The 8,625-nt window shown below is 32.9% G+C and overlaps 1 long non-coding RNA gene across 1 annotated transcript; it reads left to right on the forward strand.

Annotated features, from left to right (window-relative positions):
• The first annotated feature begins 2,172 nt into the window (after positions 1 to 2,172).
• Positions 2,173 to 4,992, forward strand: LOC147016034 (uncharacterized). The gene is made up of 2 exons (XR_015049980.1): positions 2,173 to 3,561; positions 3,659 to 4,992. It is a non-coding gene; the product is annotated as an uncharacterized LOC147016034 (long non-coding RNA).
• The last annotated feature ends 3,633 nt before the right edge of the window (positions 4,993 to 8,625 follow it).

Genomic DNA, 8,625 nt, shown 5'->3' on the forward strand with positions numbered 1-8,625 from the left:
CAGAAGGAGAGGAGAAACTTTTGTTAGAGATACTTTAATTGATGTTCTACCAGGTATACTAAAAGCCCTTCCACTGAAGGAAATTGAAGAACTCATATTATTTACCATAATTGTTTTTATCCAATAGTTGTTATATTTATCTTTTTTCAATTTTACATCCTTGACATATTTCTCAGTATCTTTACCAAATGAAGAGATTGATTGAAACTTGTCTTTTGTGTCTTGAAACATTGTATTTATTCAGTGAAAAAGTTGGAGGATAAAATGGTTTTAAGCACAGATTCACCTGTAAAATAAACGAAATTTTCATCAAGAAAATTTTAGTTTAAGCAAAGATTTATTATATAAATATGGTGAATACAACATACTGCGATGTTTGTAATCACAAATATAAACATTATAGAAAAAAACCTCCAAACCAACAAACACACATTTAATCTATTTCATAAAATATCTCCTCTTGAGTTGGAAAGAAAACATTGTGATATCTGCTCAAAGGATGTTTTGAAGAGTAGTTATAATAGACATCTTCAATCACAAAAACACAAGAAAAATGAGTTTAAAGTAAAGGGAGACTATTATATTGAAAACACTGATGGGGCATTTAAAGGGCATATAAAAATAAGGATTTTTCAATTTGGAGAACCCGGTCCATCATCAATAGCTGAATCAATTGAAATAGTGAAACGTGATGTTGAAAAAGCTATTAAAAAGACATTAAAAGAAATGAAAACTTTAAAGTTTTATATGGGAGTGAAAATGAATATGAAAAGATAAGATTAAGAACAAACAAACTACATGAGAACAGATCTTCATTTTATAACATCATTTCAAGATTTTTTGAATAGTGGGGTTTATGAAGAACTATCAAACCAAGAGGAGGATGTTGATAATACAGTGGTAGGAAGTGGATTCAATATTAAAAAAAATCATCTTTTTAGATATACACATTCAAAAATCAAACCCTCTTAAAGCTTCTTCTTATATTGAATTACCAAAAGAAATAAAACTAAAGAAGGCAGTTGTTAATATTAAGAACAATGATAATAAATGTTTTCTCTGGTCTGTTCTTGCTCACTTTCATCCACCAAAATGTAATTCAGAAAGAGTAAAACAATATATGAAATATGAGAATACCTTGGACATTAAAGATTTTAAATTCCCAATGCCACTAACAGATATTCCTAAATTTGAGAAAAAGAATAATCTATTAATGTATATGGATTATCGGATACAAACAAAGTTCAAATATTAAAAATTTCAAACAACTATAAAAACGAAGAAACACACATTGATCTTTTATATTTTAGTGTTGGAAATAATTCACATTACACATACATCAATAATTTATCAAGATTAATCTCTTCTCAGGTATTCAGAACAGCAAACAAAATATATCCTTGTAAGCGATGTCTTAATTCATTTCATACAAAAGAACGATTGGAACTACATTTAAAATATTGTAGTAATCATAAATCAGCTGTAATTATAATGCCTAAACCTGGTGAAAAGATTTCTTTTGAAGATTATAATAAATCTATCATGCACCCATTTGTGATATACGCTGACTTTGAGTGTATCCTTAAAAAGATAAATACTGCTTCTCCTAATCCAAAAGAATCATATACAAATAAATATCAAAAACATATTCCTTGTGGTTTCTGTTATTGTATCAAATCATCTGTTGGAGAAAAGTATAACAAACTTGAACATTATAGTGGAAAAAAAGCTTCACAAGAGTTTGTAAAACTATTAGAAAAGGATTGTATAAGACTCACTAAATTAATGAAAGAAACAAATGAACAGATGAAATTAACCAAAGAAGAAAAATTAGAATTTATAAAGAACAATATCTGTCATATTTGTGAGGGGGAAATTAAGGAGTCTAAAGTTAGGGATCATTGTCATCTTACTGGTAAATATAGAGGTCCCGCTCATTCCTGTTGTAATCTTAATTATAAATTACCTTCTTTTATTCCAGTCTTTCTTCACAACAGCGCCAATTATGATACACATCTATTTATAAATGAACTTTCAAAAACACCAGGGAATATTTCTGCCATAACAAACACAAGTCAAAAGTATATTTCATTTACAAAAATGATATTCACAAAACCTTTAACTCGTATTAGGTTTCTAGATTCTTACAAGTTAATGGGAGTAGGGTAAGAATACTGATTCTGGCTCACTTTTCCCCATGTAAATGAATGGGGGATTTTCAGCGATTTATATTTTTTTTCCCTAAAAATAAACCCCCCTTTTTATCCCAAGGTATATTTATTTGTCTCCCCTTTTAACTTGGAGGTTGAACCTCATTGAATTGAACACCTGGGGGTTGAACAGCTCACTCATTGAACCTATAAAGATTTGTTCATTCTCAAATTCCTTCAATAGTTTAATTTTCTTTGCACAATAATCCCCATCTAAAATATTGACAAACAAAACATTTGAATCTTTATATTTTTTAAGATACCCCTTTTGTGCCATTACGAAATGATAAACTTCTCTTAATGCTCTTGTTTGACCACCTCCTGAGCCACAGGTTATTTTTTGTTAAGCCCCGCCCACTTTTCTTTAAGCCCCGCCCACTTTTGTTAAGCCCCGCCCACTTTCCACAAGGTATTCAATAAGCGCCGCCCACTTTTCTTTAAGCCCGCCCACTTTTGCTAAGCCCCGCCCACTTTTGCTAAGCTCCGCCCACTTTTCATAAGGTATTTTTTCTAAGCCACGCCCACTTTTCCTAAGCTCCGCCCACCTTTGCTAAGCTCCGCCCACTTTTCATGAGGTATTTTTCTAAGCCACGCCCACTTTTCCTAAGCCCCGCCCACTTTTGCTAAGCTCCGCCCACTTTTCATAAGGTATTTTTTCTAAGCCACGCCCACTTTTCCTAAGCCCCGCCCACTTTTGCTAAGCTCCGCCCACTTTTCATAAGGTATTTTTTCTAAGCCACGCCCACTTTTCCTAAGCTCCGCCTACTTTTGCTAAGCCCCGCCCACTCTTACATCATTTCCAGTTCATCTCTGACTCACAAAGAAATCACTAGAAAATTACAGGATGTTATGGTTTTGAAAAATTTCCCAATGAAGGCTTGCCTCGGCTTGCCCAGGGAATTTCCAAAGGAAACCACACCCACCAGTCTTTCTCTATAAAAGCTTCAAACCCAGGCTCCATTTTAAACATTTGTTCTTGCTGGCAATGGTGTTCTGTGTGCTTGTCTCAAACTCTCTGTCTTCTATGGAACTAAACCTTCAAGTTGATGAACTGGATTCAAACCTCTTATCTATTGAGGTAAGATTTTTTATTTTCCTATTTTCAAACTTTGATTGAAGCATACTCATTTAATAATTAAATAACTTAATTAATACATTATTATTTTCTCTCACAGGAAATTGTGTCTGAAATACGAAATGAAAATACTGCTTTTGCTACAACTTGGGGGAAATTGTTGGCTTGGTTGAAGACCTTGAGTGGGATGACTTTGGTGTTCCTTGGAACTCTCTGTCTTCTATGGAACTAAACCTTCAAGTTGATGAACTGGATTCAAACCTCTTATCTATTGAGGTAAGATTTTTTATTTTCCTATTTTCAAACTTTGATTGAAGCATACTCATTTAATAATTAAATAACTTAATTCATACATTATTATTTTCTCTCACAGGAAATTGTGTCTGAAATACGAAATGAAAATACTGCTTTTGCTACAACTTGGGGCGAAATTGTTGGCTTGGTTGAAGACCTTATGAGCGACCAAGACCCACAGAACGAGTTCGTCCTTGATGACCCAACCAAAGAGTTATACCTTGGAGACCAGCAAAATCCTGAAAAAGAGTTTTACAGCAATAGTACTCATTGTGAGTTATCAAGACAATACCCACTGAACAAGTTATACCTTGATGAGCCAGAATACAAGTTTTACCTTGGAGACTCACAAATTTTGAAAAAATCAGTAAATGAGTTCTGCCTTGATGGTTTAAATAACTACCTTGGAGACTCAGGAAAAGGGTTTTGCCAAGATGGTTCTAAATATGGGACCTACCTTGGAGACTCACAAATTTTGAAAAAATCAGTAAATGAGTTCTGCCTTGATGGTTTAAATAACTACCTTGGAGACTCAGGAAAAGGGTTCTGCCAAGATGGTTCTAAATATGGGGCCTACCTTGGAGACTCACAAATTTTGAAAAAATCAGTAAATGAGTTCTGCCTTGATGGTTTAAATAACTACCTTGGAGACTCAGGAAAAGGGTTCTGCCAAGATGGTTCTAAATATGGGGCCTACCTTGGAGACTCACAAATTTTGAAAAAAATCAGTAAATGAGTTATCCTTAAGAGACTTTGTAAGTTGGTTTTACTTTGAATACTTGAAATGTGGGTTCTGGATTGATAACTCACAATGTGATACATATCTTGGAAACTCAACGGGAATGTGGTTATACCTTGAAGACTTGGAAAGTTGGGTTTATGTTGGACACTTGAAACTTTTTTGGGGGCTTTTATTTATTTATTTATTTATTTATTATTATTATTATTTTATTTATTTATATTTTGGAGACTTTTGGAGTTGCTATCACTCTTTGGGATCTAAACCTATCGATGTAGTTCTTTGTCGGATGGTGCTTGATGGGAGCAAGATCAAGAAAGTTCTGGGAAGAAAGTGCAGGCTTACTCCCTCTTTCTACGTCATCAAACCTGAAAGCCTTAAAAGACAGAATTGGAAGAAGAGAAAAAAACAAAAAATATACATTGTTCGTTCTGGGAAGAAAGTGCAGGCTTACTCCCTCTTTCTACGTCATCAAACCTGAAAGCCTTAAAAGACAGAATTGGAAGAAGAGAAAAAAACAAAAAATATACATTGTTCGTTCTGGGAAGAAAGTGCAGGCTTACTCCCTCTTTCTACGTCATCAAACCTGAAAGCCTTAAAAGACAGAATTGGAAGAAGAAAAAAAAAAAAACGTAAAAATATATATATATAGGTGGAAATCTCATTTTGAAAAAGACATTGTGTTGGGCGAGGATTGAGTTGGGGTTGAGATTTTGAATGTGAGGGTTGGGGTTGAGATTTTGAATGTGAGGGTTGGGACACACACACATACACATCAACAAACAAAAGTTAAGCCTTGACTATTCAGTTGAGGATTCTGTGTTTGGGGTTCACAGATCTAAGAACGTCCCCCTTGACACACATTATATACTGTTATACACCTCGGACTTGGCCCTCGAGTGTCCACAACGGTGTATAGTAGGAGGGAGTGAAGCGCCAACCTATTGCTCCCATTGCACACACACACACAAACAAAAGTTAAGCCTTGACTATTCAGTTGAGGATTCTGTGTTTGGGGTTCACAGATCTAAGAACGTCCCCCTTGACACACATTATATACTGTTATACACCTCGGACTTGGCCCTCGAGTGTCCACAAAGGTGTATTATCTGCTTAGTTTTGTCTTTTGTAATTCCTGTGAATAAAATGAACCTAAAATCTCTTCCCCTTCCAAATCATATATTTTATAAGTCCAAGGAACTGTATCTATTACATCAACATTTTTAAAAGTTCTTTCGTCCATCGTTCAGTAAAACCCTTTTCAAAATGAGATTTCCACCTATATATTCTTACGATATCACCAACTTTGAACTTAGGTTTTCTGACATTAATCTCTTTTTCATATTTTAATTTTGTAAATGTTTCTGATGGCTTCATATTCGTTGACGTGTGAATCGTGTCATTATACTTATCCACAATATCCTGAATAAAAGATAACCATTGTTGTGAACCGAGTTGTGTGAATTTTTATATAGTCTCTCTTTTAAGGTACGATTAAAACGTTCAACAACAACTGCCTTCCCTTCATTAAAGGTACTGTATAATGTAATACTGTTATTTTTTAAAAAATTCATAAATGTCTTGTTATAAAACTCTCTACCCTCATCAGTCCACAATTTCTTAGGTTTTCTCTTACTTTTATTAAATATCTGTTGAAAAGCTAACACAAGAGTATTACCTGTTTTGTTTTTAAAGGGACAACCCACGCATATCTACTCCTCAAATCAATAACGGTTAAAGCATACTTGTACCCCTTATCATTATTGAGTTCAATCAAATCAGCAGACCAGATATAATCAACTTCCTTGGAATAAACTTTCCTTCTCTGAAACTTTGTGAATATTGGTTTATGTAATTCATCAGCTAATTGCTCTTCAGTCTTAATGGCATCATTAGAGCCTATAAGTTTTTTGAATTTCCAAGTCCAAGTTTCAATTTAGCACTAATCATCTTCTTCACGATGAACCTATCAACTTTTTCTCTCAAGGTTGGATTTTGTATCAGAGACAAATTATATAACATTTCTCTATCGGCTTCATGCTTTTCTTCCAACGTTGTGGTATTCCCATAATCAATATCGTGTCTCATGCACACTTCATCAACTCTATTGATTGGTTTACTCCAGGATTTAGGATTGTCTGCCTCATCTAATCTTTTATCCAAGTTTGTGCCTGGACCACAGAAAGAATACCCTGGAAGATGTAATTCCCCTGGTATTCCAGTAGTTGTAAATTTACTTCCTGATAAAAACTTTTGTATATCTCCTCCGAGTTTGTGTTTGGAGATAAATTGATTTTTTTTTGAACCACACACCGAACATATACCTTTTTGTATAACCCTGTTATTTTTACTTTTAATATATGAAATATTTTTAGTATTAGTTTTCTTTTTACATTTGAGACAATAACTCATTTATTTATGAGAAAAATTTCTGCAGAGTGCAAAAACCTTTTTAGTTTCCAACATGCACATTTGAATCTTAATTTTTAAAACATAAAGAATCCTTAGAAATGCCTTCACTCTCTCCTCCATTTATTTAAGAAAAAACTTGAATTAAAATACATGTCTTCTCGATGTCGATAGTCTTGTCGAAAGTATTGCAAATAGACTTTTTAATTCTTTGTATTCCTCCCTGGTGAGATAAGTTAATTTCTTTAATACCTCTATTCTTTTTGAATCTCACTGGTTTCCATATTTTGATATTTATTCATTCTCTCTCTTTCCTCCCTCTCTCTCTTCTCTCTTTCCTCCTTCTCTCTCTCCTCCTCCTCCTTTTCCTCCTCTTCCCTCTCTTCTTCAACTCCTTCCTCATCCCTTACTATACTTGAATCGTTTACACCCCATAGAATATTATACATATATTCATCAGGATTTCTTGTTATTCCTGTATCCAAAATAATTTTTTTACAACAGGATACCAATAAAATTTCTTTTGAATTTCTAAAAGAGCCTTACCTTTTCTTAACCTTATAATTTTTTCATTATTTAACATTCTAATTAAATCTAAAGTTGTTGGTTTATCAACATCAGCATAATGCCAATCTTTTATTGAAAATACCTCATTCTTATGTTGTAGAACATATTTATTAAAATACCGAATACCCTTTTCTTGAAGGTATGCTTGAACACAGAAATGATAATTTTCTTGAAGCCTTCTTGCTGTCATTTATGTATTAGAAATATATGTTAGAATAATATTATGGCACGAAACACCTCCCCATCTTCCCATAGTTAAATCATTTTGTATTTCCTTACTTATTATATATAATCCTGTTTTTTCTGTTTTCATGAGATAAACAAGGGCAAAACCATTATTATATTTACCCTTATTAAATTCTTTTATTTGTTGTTTACTAATCGTGGCTCCACAAAACTCATTCTCGATACCAAGTGGATAATATTCTTCCTTACGAGACTGATTTAATTGTTCCAGGTCTTCGAGGTTAATTTTAAATGACCAATTATACCCTAAATCATTCATATCATACCCCCATTGTTCTATTCTCATACAAACGATACGCCCTTCTTTATAAAAATTTATTTTAATTCGAACTGTGAATTCTGTATGACCTGGAGATAATATCAACACTTCTGTATCTTTAGAATACACAGCCGTTTTATTTAAGTATATATATTGTGATAAATCGCTTAATCTCACCAAGTCATTCGCGTCAGTCGGGCTTGGATAATTTTTAATTTATAAGCATTTTTCATGTTAATATTTTTGTTTATATTATATTTATATCGTTCAGCCTGTGCCTTTGTATAATAATTTGATAAATCAATATCCAGTTCTTGAGATACACCAAAGATAGAACCATCTTTACCAACATAAGTCATTTATATTAGATTAAAAATAATATCATAAAATTTTTTATTTTTGTTGAGTTGAAATAACACATATAGACATAATTGACCACAACACTTGGAATTTAATTCTTGGACTTGAAATGTTTGATAAACACCATTCTGTAAGAATTTTATGACTTCAACAGGTGGTGGAAGACCAAAACTATCAAAATAATATTTGTCTTGACTATTAAAAATACAAACCCAATGAGAACCGTTCCCATCATTATCTTCTAAGTTCATAATAATATTCTTTGTATGTTTCGACACATTTGTTAATTCATCTCTCATACAAATAACCACATTATGAATTTTTAATTTCTTACAATATTTGGCAAGTTGTAAATTTGATGTTGTATTCTTTCCAAATTCTTTCAACCACTCATCAATGCTCATTTATTTATTAGAAAGATATAATCCATTACCTCTTTTCGTTAATTTTACACCTGCTTGTGCTA

The sequence above is a fragment of the Eptatretus burgeri genome, chromosome 12, assembly GCF_056783735.1.
Source record: "Eptatretus burgeri isolate ZD-2024b chromosome 12, Ebu_testis_v1, whole genome shotgun sequence".
Classification (NCBI taxonomy): Eukaryota; Metazoa; Chordata; class Myxini; order Myxiniformes; family Myxinidae; genus Eptatretus; species Eptatretus burgeri.